The sequence below is a fragment of the Leptinotarsa decemlineata genome, unplaced genomic scaffold, assembly GCF_025532065.1.
Source record: "Leptinotarsa decemlineata unplaced genomic scaffold, Ldec_3_MD MMD2_tig00001344_RagTag_RagTag, whole genome shotgun sequence".
Taxonomy (NCBI): domain Eukaryota; kingdom Metazoa; phylum Arthropoda; class Insecta; order Coleoptera; family Chrysomelidae; genus Leptinotarsa; species Leptinotarsa decemlineata.
In genome coordinates this window covers 324945-344397 of record NW_027412560.1, presented here as the reverse complement: position 1 = coordinate 344397, position 19453 = coordinate 324945, and the positions used below count along the sequence as shown (strand labels likewise).

General features: G+C 31.8%; 1 protein-coding gene across 2 annotated transcripts in view; it reads right to left on the bottom strand.

Moving 5' to 3' along the window:
* The window catches only part of LOC111503801 (uncharacterized), a 169400-nt gene that overhangs the window by 84459 nt on the left and 65488 nt on the right, over window positions 1-19453 (bottom strand). The window lies entirely within an intron of this gene.

Genomic DNA, 19453 nt, shown 5'->3' with positions numbered 1-19453 from the left:
ACTTTATCTTTTGTATTTATAAAATATTACTGCCAACTTTAACTTTTGACACAATTTTCAATAATATAGCCACATAATTTTCATCGCATATGGAATACACACAAAAATATATTGTTTCCATGATATTTCCTGAAAATTTTATCCATTATTCTTCGATATTTCTCAATTCTGCAATTCTTTTAGAGGTTTTTCTAGGACAGGAAGTTCTTAGGGTGTGGAAAATTGTTTTCTATGTTGTTTTTTATGTTAAAGTCATCTATTTTTTCCTCCACCGACAATTCATCAATTATTTTTCTAAAATCCCAAGTACTTTCTGCTTCAAATATTCTTTTCATCTTCCAGTTATTACAGAATTCGTTATGAAAAATTCAACAAAAATGCTTGATTCTGGAAATGTCCCTAGACACCTAATGAAATGATTTTTCAAAAAATATTCGTAGAATTCACAATTTAATGCAATCCGAAATTTGTTTGTAACCATATCACTTCTTCCTGAATTATTTTCACCAATTATTTGTGTCGAAAGTAACTTTCTAGCCAGATGCCTTGTTGAATCATTGGATTTCTTCGCAAATTCCTTTCTCGCTCAATTCGTGAATTGTTTGTATCTCTGAAATGAAATTAATCATGGTGGAAGTGAAAGCCTAGTGACTGTTCAGTAGTTTCCGTACTTGATATTAGTTCAGCTAGTTCGACGAAAACTTGTTACGAGGATTGTTCAAATTGGAATTGGGTATTCTCTTGGTTTGAATGCGACTATCATATCTGTTGTAGAAATCAACTCTTTTCTGGAAAAAAATGGGAAAAGTACTGTAAGAAGATACGTTCTTTCAAGCCACCGTCAGAAAAGCTATCGGCATGGTTTATTATTCTTTCACATAAAACACTTGGTTGATACTCAAGTTTAGCCAATATTTGAAATATGTTTTTGTTGATACTACTATATTATGTTGACTATTTCAATAAATTGATGGATGTAGCCGTTACTACGTGATAGGAAATCGTAATAAAGAAAAGAGAAATGAAACTTTCTATGTTTTTACCACTTTTACTTGTAACTAACGTTACTGCAGTTTCGTCCTATACGGACATTTTCAAATTCATACAATAAACTCGATTTATCAGCTTTCGTGAAAAAAAGATCATTATTTCTTATTTTATGTTGTATAGTTTTAATTATGCCTGTTTCTCTACTCTTTGATAAAGAGAATGGATGGTTCTGAATTACTTCATTCATCTTGTAGGCCCCTATATCTCTATTATCTGTCTGTTTCAATGTAATGGCTGTATTTGTTATCAACGTATCCAAACTATTTTTATTAATTATTGTTGGTGTATATTTCGGACATTGTTAAAATTTTCTCTTTGTTAAATTCTACTCTGGTCAAGTTAATGATTCTTTCGCTGAAATGGATATCTGATCCGACTAATTCGCTGTGTATGATATGTTATTGTTTCTGTATTAGTGCCCTAAGTTTCTTGAGTTGAGTTTGGTACTTTCGGTATATGAAATTGTAGACCTAACTTGGTCATAAAAAATGTCAAATTCTATCTGGTGGAGTTTATAAGTAAGTTCATAGTGTAATACCTTCAAATAATGTTGCAGGATACTCGTTTTTGAGAACAGTGTCCTGCACCCTCAGCCAGATCACTCGTGCCTTCATTATCGCCTTCTCCGCTGCTGCTGTTTTTGTCCTGGTCCTGATGGTAATGTATTTCAGGGTAATTTTTCTTCTCAGGCACTCTTGGTTTAACCATAAATTCTGCGATGTTTGATGGTTTAAAGTAGTATGTGGCTTGTCTAGCTATACTTGATTCTTTCAATAAATTGATGGATGTAGATGTTACTACGTGGTAGGAAAGCATAATGAAGAAAAGAGAAATGAAACTTTCTAGGTTTTTTACCACTTTTATTTGTAACTAACGTTACTACAGTTTCGTCCTATACGGACATTCTCAAACTATTACAGTTAATTGTATAAGTTTGAAAATGTCCGTATACGACATATAGGACAGAAAGTTACATTTCTCTTTTCTTCGTTGACTATTTCCTTCAAACCGAAAAATTTCATGACTCTGCCACCAAAACAGGGTTTGACAAGGAAACATCTGACAACCATAAAATTAACATATTTGAGTAACACTTAATTTTGAGATGTTCAGTAAACACTTCACTTTCGTGAAGTGTTACGCTATAGAGCACGTGTTACGCTATAGAGCTCCATCAGGCATCCTCATCAAATCCCACAATAAGGTGTTGCTTGAATAAATTCTGGATTTTAATCAAGTATCTGCCAATTCCATCATAAATATGGAAATTAACATTTAGGTGTCGTTATTGAATCAAACTTGACTATCAGGGCAGCATAGTTATGTATCATTCTCAGAATTTCAATCACTGGCACTGTCCTAATTGAATTGAACCAATGTTTCCTGAGTAGTAGGCAACCCAAATTACATTTTACCTTGCTAAGATTTGAAATTTGAGAAATTTATAAATGAAACATTTCTTTTTTATTACTTATAGAAAGTTCTGGATCTTCTAGAATGTCTTTGTTATTTACTTCGCCAACACACATATGATGATAGTACATTTCCCGTACAGATTGGTGAATTTTTCTTTTCAATACGACCGATTCAATCGGATCCCTTTTAAAGTGGGATTTCTCTATTCGTTAAGCCAAAAGTCTCGAATGTGGTGTTGCCAAAATTATTTGGGGTCAGAATAGACTTACACCATAGGTGATTCTTGATCATGGAAACGGCGAGGAGATGGAACCATTTTGGTAGAAGTGGAGTGGAGAAGAATTTCGAGAAGGGTTTAGTTAAGTGGTGAGCCGCGTGGTTCAATTTTAGGAATCTGAACGAGCCAGTTTCGGATATAGTTTCATATATAGATTTCAAAAGTTCTATAAAAGGATGCACTTCCTGAGGATTCTACTGAGTCACAACCACTTTCCCAAAACGAGCAACCATCCCATCAGAAAAAATTTGGTGATTTTTTCGGTAAACAGAATTCTTTGTTTGGGAAGGATTCTTATCATTTGAGACTTTTTTACGTAATTTTTCTGCAGAAGAGTTCCTACAGAAATGTCTAGAATTTAAAGAAAGAACAATAAGGACTTCTATTTTTGATTGCCGAATGGTGTGTTTTCTTTTTCCCCAGTTCAATAAATGTTATTGTCCACGTCCACATGATACTCCATGTCCATTTTTTATTAGAAAAGTACGTGCAGTAAGTCTATCCAGTTCCTGGTAGAAGAAGTCTGTAGCTACAGCTCTGAAGATAACAAAATTTTTGGAACCATTAAAAATATTCATTTATTGGCATGCTACAATTATTAATTTTTCAATTTATCTCAATGTATAGTGTAACCCAAAACTGACATTGAAAAAATGCAGTCAGAATATAATTGACCAGTAAATGGTCGACAACTTGGTCAATAAAAATTAATGATAAATAAGCATAGGTTTTCAACGTAACGTTAGATAGATAGATAAATAGATAGATAGATACTTTATTCATGTTGTTACACAAAAGTGTTTATACATACGTCACATAAAACAGTTACAACAGCAAGTAAAAATGTGAAAATTACAGTGAATAATTAAGTTATTTAAAATCCATTACAATCAACACCATTTGTCAGTCAATAAAAACATTTTCAAACACAAATATGTATAGCTTTGTATACTTCATAAATACATAAATTCAGTTACTTGATTACAAATAGGGTATCGGATATGAAAAGTAATTGAAATACTCTTCAAAGGAGTAGAAACATTCCTCGATCAGAATACTCTTTACTTTCTTTTTGAATTTGCTCAAACTCAACGTTTCGTTTTTCAGATTCTTAGGAAGAGCGTTAAAAAATTTTATCGATAGATACAGAGATGATTGTTTGATCTTAGTTGTTCTAGGCTTTGGCAGTCTTATATCACTCTTTCCTCTTGTGAAATATACATGTACCTGCTCATATTTGACGGTATCACCACGAATATTTTTATTTTTTATATATCAAACATTCATATATGAAACAAGAGGGAAGTGTGAGTATCTTAAATTTTTTAAATAGTGGTTTGCAATGATCATTATAATCAACCCCTCCAATAATTCTTAGAACTCTTTTCTGCAAGACAAAAATTTTGGCTGTATGACTTGATGCACCCCAAACAACTATAGCATACGTCATTGCTGCGTGAAATATTGAAAAGTAAGATACCCTGATGAATTCTTCAGTTAGCTTGCCCTTCAATTGTCTAATAATAAAAGTTGCCGTCGATAACCGTTTGGATAAATGGCTTATGTGTGACAAAAAATTTAAACTGACATCTAGATGCACTCCTAATAACTTAATATCATTATTAGTTATCGTATTGTTCAGTGTGAAAGAGATTCTTTGTGTTTTGTCCAGATTTAATGTCAGATAGTTGCTTTTGTTCAAAATTTTCAGTAATTCTTCATATTCCATTATATTTTGTTCGACAATACATTTGTCCCTGTTACAATGTATGATGGAGACATCGTCAGCATAACTAGTTACATGTATATTAGTTGGTTTGGACAAATTGAACATCATATCATTAACATAGATTATAAAAAGTAGAGGACCTGAAACAGAGCCCTGCGGAACTCCATGTTTCATTACAACAAAATCCGAGATATTGTCTTGCCACTTGACTCTTGATTTTCTATCCATAAGATAGGATTTGAATTTTATTATCATTATATATTATATTATATTATATTATATTTATCAAAATTTTATGATTTACAGTATCAAATGCGCGGGAAAGGTCATAGAGATTTTCCATAGAACATTGTTGATTCTCGAATGAGTCTAATATTTTTTCATAGGCTTCGCACAAAGCAGTAATTGTCGATCTGTTTGACCTATAACCGTGTTGGAATTTTGTTAGCAAGCTATTTGTTTCAAAATAATTTGTAAGTCTGTTTTTTAAAATAATTTCAAAAATTTTTGCTAATATTGGAATGATTGAGACTGGTCTATAGCTGCTTGTGTCCTCAAAGTTTCCCTTTTTATGTATAGGTGTTATTTGAGAAAGTTTGAAAATTTTTGGAAATAAACCCTGTTCTATACAGGAATTCATCAGGTTTGTCAGTGGCTCGATCAGAAAATCCCTTATCAGATTTAATAATATGCTGTTCAAATTAAACACATCCATTGCTGGTGATTTTTTGAGGTTACTAATAATATCTCTAGTTTCACTGACAGTAACAGGAAATAGGAAAAAAGATTTTTGGTGGATGGGGCAAACTCAAGAAATTTTGAAAATCTTGATCATTTACACCAACGAAATCTGTTAAGAGTTCTTCAATAATATTAACAAAATATTCTGAAAATTCATCCGAAGTCACGTCCGATTTGTAGTTGCTAGTCCTTTTAGTCGCTCTGTTGACATTTATTATATTCCAGGCAGCCTTCTGTTTATTTTTAGATTGATTGATATACTCCGAATTACTTTCAAGTTTAGACTGTTTTATTTTATTTTTATATATGCATTTCAATTTCAATTTTCAATTTTCAATTTTCCAAATCTTCTTTATTTTGAGTCGAGTTAGCAATGACTTGTGTTGCCGCTAAAGAGTTTTGTAATTGAACCAGTTCTGAATCGAATTTAAAATTTATTTTTTTTAAATTTTTGTTTCTTTACTGTTTTCTCCTTGAAGCATGATTCATAGCAATATGTTAGAAAATGTGTAAGATAATTAGCCTTTGAGTTCGCACAAGTCAAATTGTAATACTCTTCGTTATTGAAGTAGTTAACACTATTTACAAACTCCTGTTTATTGTATTCTGTCATAGGTCTGCATATAATGTATTCATCTTTTATTTTTCCTATATCAAAATTAAAAAATATACCTCGATGATCAGATAAATGTAGTTCTAAAACTTGTACATTGTATGCTTCCTTAATATTGGTAAAAATATCATCTATTTTTGAACTGCTCTTCGGAGTAACTCTGGTATCTTCATTTACTTTCTCTGTTAGGTTATGGGACGACATAGTATTTCTACAATTGTTTGAGTCACAGTCATTTATATTGAAGTCGATATTGTAATCCCCCACAACAATTATTTGATTATTTATAGAAATATTTCCCAATACTTCATCTATCGCGTTCAAATATGCATTCACCCCAAGACCTAAACTAGATCTATATGTACAAATCACTACCGTCTTCTCTGTAACTAATTCGATACCCGCAAATTCAGCAGTTTGTTCCAAACAATATTTAGACATATCTAAAGGTTTTATTTTCAAGTTGGAGTTTTTTCTCCCTAATATACATACTCCACCATGCCCAACTGTTTCTCTACAATAATAAGACAATAATTCATAATTTGGAATATTAACATTTTTTAACTCACCTTCCTTTAACCATATTTCAGTGAATAGTATAATGTCAACCTCATATTTTGTTAAGAAATATTCTATTTGTGTTATTTTATTACCAATACTTTGGATGTTTATATAAAACATCTTTACGTCAGATTTATTACCTTTCATATCAAATTTTCCCATATATGATGTATTCGATACATTAGAAATGTTGGTTAGTGACTCATTATTGTAGTTAGTTGTGATAGACGAGGGTATAAAAAATTTTGTTTGTTCGTCTCCACCTGACTTTCTTGAAGTTCCTCAGCTAATGGTTTAATTTGGTACGTAAAAAGAGTTGCTTCGCGTTCATCTTTGTTTGATGGTTTAGAGTCACCGTTATTGTCGACTACCTACTCCTAAATTTGACATAAACTTCCAGATGGCTCTGCATACAAACTGTTTTCCTTTTCCTGTTAAGCTTTGTCCGTTTTGATTATAATTGGATTCCCTCAGAAAGTTGTTGCATTCAAAGATACATGTACTATGTAAATTCAAATTAAATAATTATTTTTTCAGTTTTAAATTACTTTGATATATAGCATAATTGTTTGTTTTAATTTCATAGCGGTAAAGTTCAGTAATTATAATAGGATTTGTGTGAGTCATCTTCAATATGAATTCTTTCAAGTTCATGTTTTTTTCATCAGGCCACAATATCACTATATCTTCTTTGTTAAAATCTTTTGTGTTATCTAGAGCAGTATCAACGAGATCGTCTAGGGCGCAATTTGGTTTCAGAATTGAGTGTATGAAATAGTTATCATTTCTATCTAGTGATCTTAAAATTTTTCCTATATTTCTGCCATTACGTCCTGCTACAATCATTATCCTCTTTTTATTTGGGATTTTTGTTAATACAGTTTTGTTTATTGGAAAACTACCTTTCAGCTCCTCATAAAAATTTGTTCCAGTCTGTGGTTCATACTGAGTTGCAGAATTAATTTTTACTGTTAAATTTCCACCCAACATTTTCCTTGTTTCACAGTGCAATAATTTCTTCAGGCCTATTTGATTTAAAGCATGAATTGAAAAGGTTTTTGTATGAAAGTGTATAATTATGAAATTATTGCAAAGCGCTTTCGACTTTCGTCATCATCAGTGCTCACCTGAAAGTAAGTGATCTAATTGAAAAGAAAGTTTTGTGAAAATTGAAATTTGCAAAAATTTTTTAAAGGTTATGAAATTTGGAAAATTGTTTATGATTACTTACCTGTCTGGCAACAGGAAGTATCAAAATGAGTACATGGCATATTTATAATATTTGACTTATATAAAACAAAAAAAGCGGATAGCCAAGAAAATACATTTTTGGATTGAGGCCATGTGTTTAAGTCAAAGTATTATATGGAAGAAGGGCAACTTGAGACAGGATGTGTCAAGTGTCATGTTGAAAATAATGGTACCAACTTGAGGAGTGTATTTTCTTGGCTATCAGCCTTTTTTGTTTTATATAAGTCAAATATTACAAATGTGCCATGTACTCATTTTGATACTTCCTGTTGCGTGACAAGTAAGTAATCATAAACAATTTTCCAAATTTCATAACCTTTAAAAAAATTTTGCGAATTTAAATTTTCACAAAACTTTCTCTTCAATTAGATCACTGGAATTGTTGTGGAATTGGCCGCGGTGGTAGTGCACCCGACTCACGATCGGAAGACCGTGGGTTCGATTCCTGCCTCGACCAGATATTTTTCTCGAGAGAATTTATCTGGTTGAAGCTGGGATGATTCTACAACCGTGTTGGGAATCACACGTTAAAAGGTAAGACCTCGTTAGTCCTTAGCTCGCACAAGTTTCTCAACTTCTGAGAGTTGTCGTTCGTATGGGGGCGACAGCTGATTAACGGAAAAACAGATTTTAAACTTACTTTCAGCTGAACACTAATGATGGCGAAAGTCGAAAGCGCTTTGGAATAATTTTATAATTATACACGTTCATACAAAAACCTCTTCAATTCTTTCATTCAATAAGTCTATTAGCTTCCCAAATCTATATATTTGATTTATCCAATCACTCCTCTAATCATAGGATTTCATGGATCAAACACTCTGTAACTGTGGTGAAACTGATGAAAAATGGTAAAGTTCTATTTTTCAATTTTCTCGTATATCTCCAAATTATAAAACTACATTCGATTTTTTCATGTCATTCAATTGTATGCACTTCCTCAATTCAACAGACTCAGTATCTCTTACCGTGCACAACATTTTGATTCAGAGTCTCAAATTTGAATAACCCTGTATATTCATCTTTCCTTCGTTTTTGTCTCTGAATAATTTAAGGGGTAATTGACCCGTGAACTTAATCGCAAGATGGAGTTTTAACGACTTCCTATAAACATTCGACAAGTCAACAAACTGTTGTAATTAGTCAAAACTCCAGTTTTGTTTATTCTATCATCATTCATTCCGATCTAGAAATTTTCAAATTGTAAGTTAACCATTTTCCTTCTATGTCAGATATATGCGCACGACCTCATTATTCCAGAAGAATTTTCAATGGAAATGATAAAAGTGTAATTTGGTTCAGAAACGATCCATTTAGACGCTTAGTTGTGTAATGCATATTTCGGTCACGTCATTCGATGGAAGAACACAGAATTTATATTTTGCAATTATATAGGATATTTATCCCTATCAAAATAATCAAGGTGTTTTTGAGTACTGCCATCAATTACACAGAGTGAATCTTCGTGATATATTATGAGTAAAAGTTTCTATGAACATATGTTCATTACTCTTTACTTTCGGAGAAACAGGATGTTGAAAGTCGGAGTGAAAATATATTTGTAGATATACTGGAAATTGCGAAAATTTCAAATCTTAATCAGTTTATCCTATATAGACTGCAAGAAACTCGGCAGTTATCAATTAAAGGCCGTGATCAAATATAACCTTAGGTACCAAAGGTTTCGTCTGTTACTGTTATAGGAGAAGAAATTTGATACTTTTGCGGTAATGCAAGTAAATAAATGGAAAATAAGAGAATGTATAAGCTTTATATGCCTATGAGCCAAATTTCACCAAAAACAAGTTTTGTACATTTAGATATCACCCTGAGTGAAAACTGTCAGCTCGATGAGCACACGCAATGAGACCCCGGGTCTAGGAAGAGGCAAATGTCATACGTCATCCAATCGATTGGTTTATATGGAGTTCCTATATGAAAAGAATGTATGCGAAAGCAGAAGTATAAGCGAGATGTGAGAAAAATCTAACGCAAAATGCTAATAAGAGTCACGAGCACATACAGAACAAAAGAGATAAGAGAGTTATTACTATCAAAAAGTGGCAAGAGATTTGGGAAAACATAAAAAATTTCGCCTAGTGGAAAAATATCTTATATCAAATAAAAAGTACTGGATGCAATGCAAGTACAGAAATATCGATCACTTTTTAACTAGAGATTACTAGAATATATTTTGCGAAGTCGAAGATAATTCGTACCTATACTGCGAAATAGCAGATACAGTGGGGATCTTTGACTACGTAACGTGAAATATTGAAGGAAACTTTCCGGTATAAGAAATACTTGACGGGCCTAACAGAAAATGATTGTGTAGACAACAAGACATGTGACTCTGCCATAAATATGTTCATTGAAAATGCCACACGAATGAAAGAGATAGAGGAGTGGCAAATGATAGTATGAAATACTACACACAACCTGTCAACCGGAGCGTCAAGCGTTTCCAGTTGATGAGATACCGTAGGGGGAGACTGGAAGTCTCAAATTCCACGCTGCCAGGAAGGAAAGAACCAGTACCTGCATGAGAATAGGTGTACTTCCCTTCAATAAAATGAAGTCAAATCCAACTAGGTTCAAATGATCATTCATTCTCATGATTTCCTTATAGAATTCAGGAAATGGGAGGGGTATAATAACACAAAAATAATAATAGTTCTTGATTGAGAGATTGACTACAATAGCTAAATCACTTTGGATTGATACATGAAGACATGGTTCGTTGTCTTTGTTTATCGTCTTACTGATGTTTAAACTTTTGTTTGCTATTTTTTGTATATGTCTTACCTTAGGAAATTGTGAACCACACCAAATTTTAAAATCTAACTTCAAATATAATATTTTAAATTGAAGTGCAGTTTTTAAAATTGAGAGACAGAAATGCCAAATTTGACACTGAAGGATAATTTCAAGAATAAATCTGGATATTCAATACATTATCTGAAGGACATAAAGCCATCAATTATATTCAATGATTTTCATCTTTTTAATAATTTTGAATAGTGTATAGTCGCATATAACCATATTTTTTATGTAACTTCAATCAGTAAATAAAAATAAAGTCCTATACATATGTAAACTTGACTTCAATGAATTCATCTCCTACATGGTAGATCATCATGAAAAATGCGAAATAATACTTTCTATATTTTTAACACTTTTATTTACAACTAACGTTACTGCAGTTTCGTCCTATAAGGACATTTTTCAACTAATACAATAAATACTATTACTGGAGTTTTTCCCAACACCAAATCTTTATTCCTCTTAAAGATGATAACTTGGTGATCAAAACACGTGTCGAGGTGTTAAAAATAACGATTTGGTGTTGGCAAAAAAACTCCAGTATTAGTCATTACTACACCAAAGGTTCCAACAAGTGCATCATAAATAATACAATAATATTTCATATTATGAGCCCTTATAAATCTAAATACCACTCTAGGTGGTTTGTAAGTACTTAAACTAATTGAGTACCTGACGTTCATACCCATATTGATTTTAATTAAAGAGCCAGAATATCGCGTTAAAAATTTCAATTTCTATAAATGATTAATACACGTAATATATGTATTATTCATATAGTTACATAATACTCATATACTCGACTACTGGTACTCCACATTTCTTCACAATGCAAGTCATACAAATCATAGCGTCATTAAAAGAGATCACTAATTGGTAAACAAGTAGTTTGACTAACACTCAGCAGGTAAATCAAGTAAATTATTATTACTCATTATCTGATTAATTCTAGTGAATTTTTTATGGAAATGAATTCACCCAGAAAAAATAAATAAAAATTCTCAGTTCTCTCTCTCAGTTCATTCATGAATCCTTACTATACTATCCACATGTATAATCCAAAATTATTTTGAATTCAATAGCACCATATAATAACAACAAAGAAGGCCTACTAGCTGAAATGATCATGAACAACTTCGAAAAAACTATTCCCAACATCTAATTTCAAAAAATCAACTTATTGGTTTAGATATATAAATAAAAATCACAGTCATTCCTCGGGAACATCAATTACATTTACCAAAACATCAACAACTGTCCAAAACCATTCTAATCACCTTTATCAACTTGTAATGAATATTACTGGAGTTTTTTCCCAACACCAAACCTATATTTTAACACCTCGACATCTGTTTCGATCACCAAATAATCATCTTCAAGAAGAAGATCAAATTGTTTGAGAAAACTAAAGAAGATCAAACAAATCATCAGTTCAGCATTGCATGATTCACAGAATCATTATTATCCCTATGTCAAAGATAATTTCATTAATATCCTAAATTTTATAAAACAAATGACGGTGAATAATATATATTATACATATATATATATATATATATATATATATATATATATATATATATATATATATATATATATATAAATATATATATATACATATATATATATATCAATATATATATATATATATATATATATATATATATATATATATATATATATATATATATATATAAATATATATAAATATATATATCAAAGAGTACTTATCTATTTATTTTTTGATTTTCATGGAATTATTTTCCAGCAGCTTGACTGCATTAACCTTTCTAGATTTTTTTTATATATATATATATATATATATATATATATATATTATGAAACGATATAATAAATAATAATAACTCAAATCCGGACGTTATTCATCACATCATAGACAAAAAACTATTCAAACAAGTCGTTGAATGGGTATATCCTCATTCAGAAGTAAAACTAGCACTTTCAAAACACTGACATGTGCAAGGTATCAGAAAGATAAGGAGACTACGAGCTAAACAGAACATTAACTAGCATACAAAATATTTAAACTCTAGAAATTTCACAACCAGAATCTCCGAACACAATATAAAAAATCTGTTTAAAATCCGTTTTACTGTTAACCAGCTGTCGCACCCCTACGAACAACAACCCTCAGAAGTCGAAACTTGTGTGAGCTGAGGATTAAAGAGGTCTTACCTTTCAACGTGTGATTCCTAACACAGATGAAATAAAACTATCTCAACCTATGCATGTCATCTGTTAGAAAAAAATGAAAGACAAAATTTAAACCTACTGAAATCCCTGGAAATTGATAAACGTAAACCAATAAATTTCGTATTGAACTACCAACAAAAAGTTGATTCTTTACCATGAAAAATTTCTTAAAATTATTCGAATTATTAGTACCAATGATTCATATGGTTTGTACTTGTTACCTAATCAGTAATCCTTATTAATTAGGGTTGATAATTTACATAAAGTGTATTGTGAAGTATCAGTCCAACTGAGGATGCTACTATGTAGTGAAACGCGTTTTTGGAAATGAAATCAATATTGTGAAAATTCATAAATATTATTATTGCAAAACAGATCATCGCAAAAAAGCTTTTCAATCATGAGTCTTTTTTACCTGTTTTACTCTGAAGTCAAAGCTGTCCACACAAAAGTAGATATAATGTTGTCTACCACACAAAAAACTCATATAAATGAATATGAAACCAAAATTTAGAGGTGTTTCTCAAATTCTGTGTTCACTCTAACGAAAATTACCTTCGAGGCATAGGTATATGAAATAGTACAAACAAAATCATTATATAATTCCTTGATGGATATATCTCAAAAACAACGTTTTAGTCTATTCAACAACTGTGATTAGCAATTGGGAGGTAACTAGATCTACCGAATCATAAAAATTATGGAACATACATGAAAACAATAAGTAGGTTGTCACTGAAGCCTGTAAACCTTATTTTTAATTACACATCAGCAAGTTTCTCGTAGGGGATTATTACGTGGAATAATTTTTGTTTTCATAACTTGTAGATACGCATTTCTCCGAATATCTCATTCCTTAATTATAAAGGTGGAGGTAATTAACTGTAACTGGTAAACTGGTACACTGGAAAATTAATGATATCTGTTCGATAGATCAGAATCAAATAAACAAAAAGTATTTATTGTTCTCAGTCAACACAAGTAAGTACCTAGTATTCTTTCCAGATGAGCAAGTTCATAATCTGTTATTGGTGACACTGTGACCTGATTTGAGTCAATTCCATTCAATTGTTAATTATGTGATTGATGATGAGAATTCACAATCGGTTTTATTATAATGCTTCTTCATTTGATAAATAATGAGTGTAAATCAAATCCTCAAAACTCCAAATCATCCATCGAAAAATCCATTATTAACAAGAATAAGTCGTGGTTGGTATTTTTGCCAAATGTTTGAGTGATATTAGGAATTAACAAAATTCTATAGTGACTTGCCATGCTTTACTTCGATTAGACTGCGGTAGTTCGTTTAGGTTTCAGCACGAACAACACTTCCATGATATATTATACATCCGTTCAATCAGCAAATTATGTGGACACTTGTAACAATATGAGAGTTCTTTGTTGATGACTAGCTCTTTATCATAAAGTTGAAAAAAATTACCAAAGCTGAGCGATACTATTCCATAGCTCTAACGTCATTTACATTACCGTTCTACATAGCTTTGGTCCTGAATGGTTTTGTCATTCTGCAGATATTCGTCAGAACGAAATATTTTTGGTCATATTGAGGTCAAAAATAAATAATTACCAGGTCTGAATATGGTTTTGGAAGCTCCTTGGAATATACCTCTTCAATTTCTTGTTTTCAATATTTTCATCGATATAAGTAAAAATGTGAAGTATTGACTAATTCCAAGTTGGGAAACTTACGCCTTGTAATCGCCTCTGAACCTTAAACACAGTCTGTTCTTCAAGAAAAATACTCCTAAAATATGCTACAACAGTATTTTTAAGTTTTGCTTTTCACTTCTTAAGAAGACAACGGGAATTTCAAGAAGAAATGTCCCATTCGTCAAGTCAAACAGTAATTATTCAAACTTTCTCAGAGATGAAGGTATAATAATTTTATTTAAATTCATCAACAAGTAAATGCCATTAATAAACGATTGAATCCCATATTTTTCAAAAATCACTACAAAACCACCTGGATTTACCTACTTGAATAGTAGAATTGGTCTTCTCCAGTTCAAAACTTATTTCATGTTCGGAGATTCTCGTTTTCGAAGTCATTCTTACATATACTTTAGGGCATGATCCGCATGTTACTTTGTAGGCACTTGATCTATTATCATTGTCTATGTGTGACTTGTTCTTTATATGTTTACCCAGTCTTATATGCTATATTGATATTTTCTTTGGTAAATAGTGTTTTTATTTTATCTCATTTTTTTGGTATACCTATGTGAGAGTCTTGAAAGTGCCAGTATTATATTTCATGTTTAAAAAACTACACCTCACGATTTGATTTCTACAAATTTTATTTGAAAAATATATCACAACATGTTTCGCTAGCACAGTACTTTCATCAAATGATTTCATGTATGAGTAAACTCAGTTAATAGCATGTTTGAAGTGTTTTATCAAGGTTGAAGTTATAAACTGCAATTTGTTTTATTAAAATTTATTCTTTATTAAAATTTTCTGTAGCCATTAGCATACATATTAATGAGTCTATGGATTAGATTGTGGTAAGCTACTAATTTTTGTTGTTGTGGGTGATTAGAATAGTTGTTCATAGTTGTATGGGTTGGTTTGTGGTAAATTGTAAAATCGTGTTTGTTATTGATTTTTGTAATCGTGAGGTTTGAAAAGTTTATCGAATTATTGGTTTCTAGTTCTATTGCGAATTCAATGTTCCCATGAATGAAGTTGATGTATTGGAAGAATGAATGTATTAGTCTTTGTGTTCCTGTGAAACAAGCTATCACATCGTCAGTATCTATACGTATACCATTAAATACATTTTTAGGAAATTGCATGCTGTTGTATAATTTTTTCGAAGTTGTCCATGAAAATTTCAGCTAAGAAGGGGGCTTAGAGAATGCCCCATTATGAGGAGTAATTCTGAGTCATTATTCCAATATGTCAATTCTATTCATGGAACATTAAATTCACAATGAAACTAGAAACCAATAATTCGATAAACTTTCAAGACAATCACAAAAAACAACAACAAACACGTTTTCACAATTCATCACAAACCAACCCATAGGTACAGACAAAACTATGAACAACTATTCTAATCACCCACATAACAAAAATTAGCAGCTCACCACAGTAATATCCACAGATTTATTAATATACCAGTGTCCACAGAGACGCGAAACGAGCCTAGAAATAAAAAATGTTTGTGAACATTTTTCAATTATTATCGTGAATAGAAAATTTCAAATTACAAAATGTAATCATCATAATGAAAAATTTGAATTGAACTATGGTTTCAAAGGTATGTTTTTCAAAGTATGAAGAAATTTTTTTTTGGAAACTGTTTTGTTTTGAGTTTTGAATGATGATGGATCTTGTATGTCATGTCATAATCTCTAACGTAAAGTAGGCGCCACACTTTAATATTGCGTTCGTTCCAATAGGATTCTACTCGAAACTTCAATCAAGTAAAACATTTAGAAGAAACTAAATCATGTAAATTAAAAGAATTAGAAAGTAGAGTTTATCCACGTTAGCATTAGTCATATGAATTAAGACGAATTAACTTTCTCACGAAAGACTAACAACCGGTAACTAGTGTCAAGTGCATTCAGCTGTTACAAAACCATATCCTATTTGAATAACGTCAAATGGCATATTTTCGCAATACTCAGATGAAATTAGTCTTTTTTTTGAATATATCTCTTCATTATTCGTTTGCGATTTTTTTTGCTTCCGTTTATTTTGATGAAAAGTAAATCTAGAACCAGTGGCGTAGAATAAATCAAAACTAACTCTTCACTCCAAAACTCTCAATTAATATTTACCAGAACACACAGAAAAACAATGGGATGTTTGGGATGGGACCGTTGTCACTGTTCATAGTTCTCATACCATATTTTGCTATTTCCAGACTTTAAAAATCTAGGATCATGTATCTTAACAATTACAGGCAGTTTTTTCTGGTCTTCGAAACCGGGTGTGTTGCATGTTCTTTGAAATGAGTTTTAATGGCTCGCTTCGTCTGATCAATATATTTTTGTCACAGATACCCAACATTTGTTGAATTGAGCAAACAGTTTTGAAGGCTACTTTCACGTTCAACTCTTTGAAAATACAATCTAATACGTTAGTGTATCTTGTTTTATACAGAAGAACAATAAACTTTGAATCTATGTTCATTATTGAACTAGCTGTTGCCTGTGACTTGATTGACCTTTCTCTGATTTATAAGAAAATCGTTTTATAGAGTATAGATATGAATTGAATTGCTATATATTAAGGAGACATTAGTTTCGTAGCAGAGAGTTTTTGGCCTTCTACTTCTCCATCTCGATACAGAAAATGTGAGAATCTTCTAAAGAAAGGGAGGAAGCAATCAATTCCAAAAATGAACTAAAGGTGTAACTAAATAAGTGTAAAACATTTAAGGAGGCGATTTCTCATCGAAAAAAAGATAGAAACTTTCATATAAAGAAATTTCATTGGAGCATCCATTGTTAAGATACAGCCCCTTAAAGGGGGTACATAAAATTTGTATAACAATTTTTTTCACAAACACTAAAAAAGTTACAATATTGAAATTAACCTGACGTTTTGTACTACCAAAAAGACACTTAGCCAGAAATTTATTTGATTTACCCCATGGTTGTAAGGGATGGAAAACGCAATCCCTAAAATTTATTTCCAATGTAACTTTTTGTCTTATTATTTGTTTACCATTTAAAAATGTATTTCCGATAGCCTGTTTCATTCTAAATAAAAAAAGTTTCTTGGGTTTTTTGCCCAAAATAAACCAGTTCGCAGCAAAAAATTATTTTACGAATAACTACAGAGATACATCGTCATAAATGCAAAAATACGAAACTAATCTATCTAGTAGGTCGCTATTAGCGATAGTGATAATTAAATTGGTATGACGCTGTCAGTTTGTGAATTTTCGAAATTGAAATAATACTAATTGTGTGTTATTGTTCTGTTCTTAATTTGTTACTTTAATAATTCACTTGTTATTAAAATGGCATACACAAATGAGGAAATGGCTGATATGCATTACATTTACGGTCTGTCGCAGGGGAATGGGTTAGAAGCTTCTAGAAGATATGCTGAAATGTATCCTCAACGGCAGCATCCTTCACATAGAATATTTGCTCGACTTCATCAACGATTACGAGAATATGGTTCATTCGATAAAAGAACGCAGGATTGTGGTCGCCATCGAGAAGTACGAAAACCACAGCTTGGGCAAGCACAACCTACTACCAGTACTAGAAAGATTGCTTTCCAGCTAAATGTTGATCATATGACGATATTTCGAATTGTAAAGGAACCACTCTTACACCCCTACCATCTGCAACGAGTACAGGCACTGTTACCGTGAGACTTTCCGAACCGTCTTGAATTTTGCAATTGGATGCTGGAAATGATTAGAAGAAATTGTGACTTTCTGAAGACGATAGAATTCACAGACGAATGTAGTTTTTCTCGGGACAAGATTATTAATTTTCATAATTACCATATATGGGCTGATGAAAACCCTCACGCTATTGTCGAAACTAACCATCAAGAACAGTTTTCTCTCAATGTGTGGCTCGGAATTATTGGGGACGATTCAATTGGGCCTCATTTTCTACCTCCTCGATCAAATGGTGAGGCATACGTTCAGTTTTTAAGAAAAGTGCATCCAGTACTGCTGGAGGTAGTTCCTTTGGGCGTCAGAAGGGATATGTTTTTATGCATGATGGGACTCCCACCCATTATAGTCAAGTAGCACGTCAGCATTTAACTGAAATATATGCAAATCAGTGGATAGGTTGAGGAGGACCACAGAACTGGCCCCCTCAATCCCCGGATCTCAATTTCTCTATTTGGGGGCATTTACAGCATTTGGTTTATCGTACTCCTGTTCGCAATGTAGAGGACTTAAGAAACCGCTTCTTCGATGCGTGCTGGGTAATCAGAGAGACTCCAGGAATATTTGAGCGAATATGTGGCTCAATGCACCGACGTCTAGACGCATGCGTAATGTCTGAAGGTAGACATATTGAACATTTACTATGATTTCTACATGTTGTGTGTTTTGTTATTAATAATAAATGAGTTTTGTTTATTACCCTTTATTCATTTAATGCAGGTACTAACTACAAAATAACAATAAATCCAGTTCGCATTTATGACGATTATAATGTTCATTCGATTATTTGATTAAATTCCGGCCATAGAAAGGGTATATATATTTTGAGGAAGGAATAATTTTAGGACAGAAAGTTTTTGGCCTTCTACTACTCCATCTTGATACAAAAAATGTGAAAATCTTCCAAAGAAAGGAAGGAAGCAATCAATTTCAAAAATCTACTCTATACAAAGATATGTAGATCATGCAAAGAAATAACTTTCAGACACAAACTGGAAGAAGAAGCCCTTTCGAAATAGCTATTTTCATATAAACATTGAATTACACGAAAAACAAGGTTTTCGAAACAAATACTTTTATATGAACGCTGAATTATACGAAAAACACGTTTCTCTATTTAAATGTAAATTGTAATTTTTTTGTCGTCCTTTTTTAATTGAAAAAAAAAGATGCTATATAAAGGCGGATTTCCACCAAACGTACTCGCTTGCAACTAATTTCGTTTGCAAAAACAAACAAAAAAATTGTTTTAGTTTCGAAAACAAACTTGAAACTTGAAACAGACAAAAATTAGTCTGAGTCACGTTTATATTTTGTGAAATGTTTTCTGTCGTTTCCATTACAGGAACAGTTTTAATCATGCCTTCTCAAGACGAC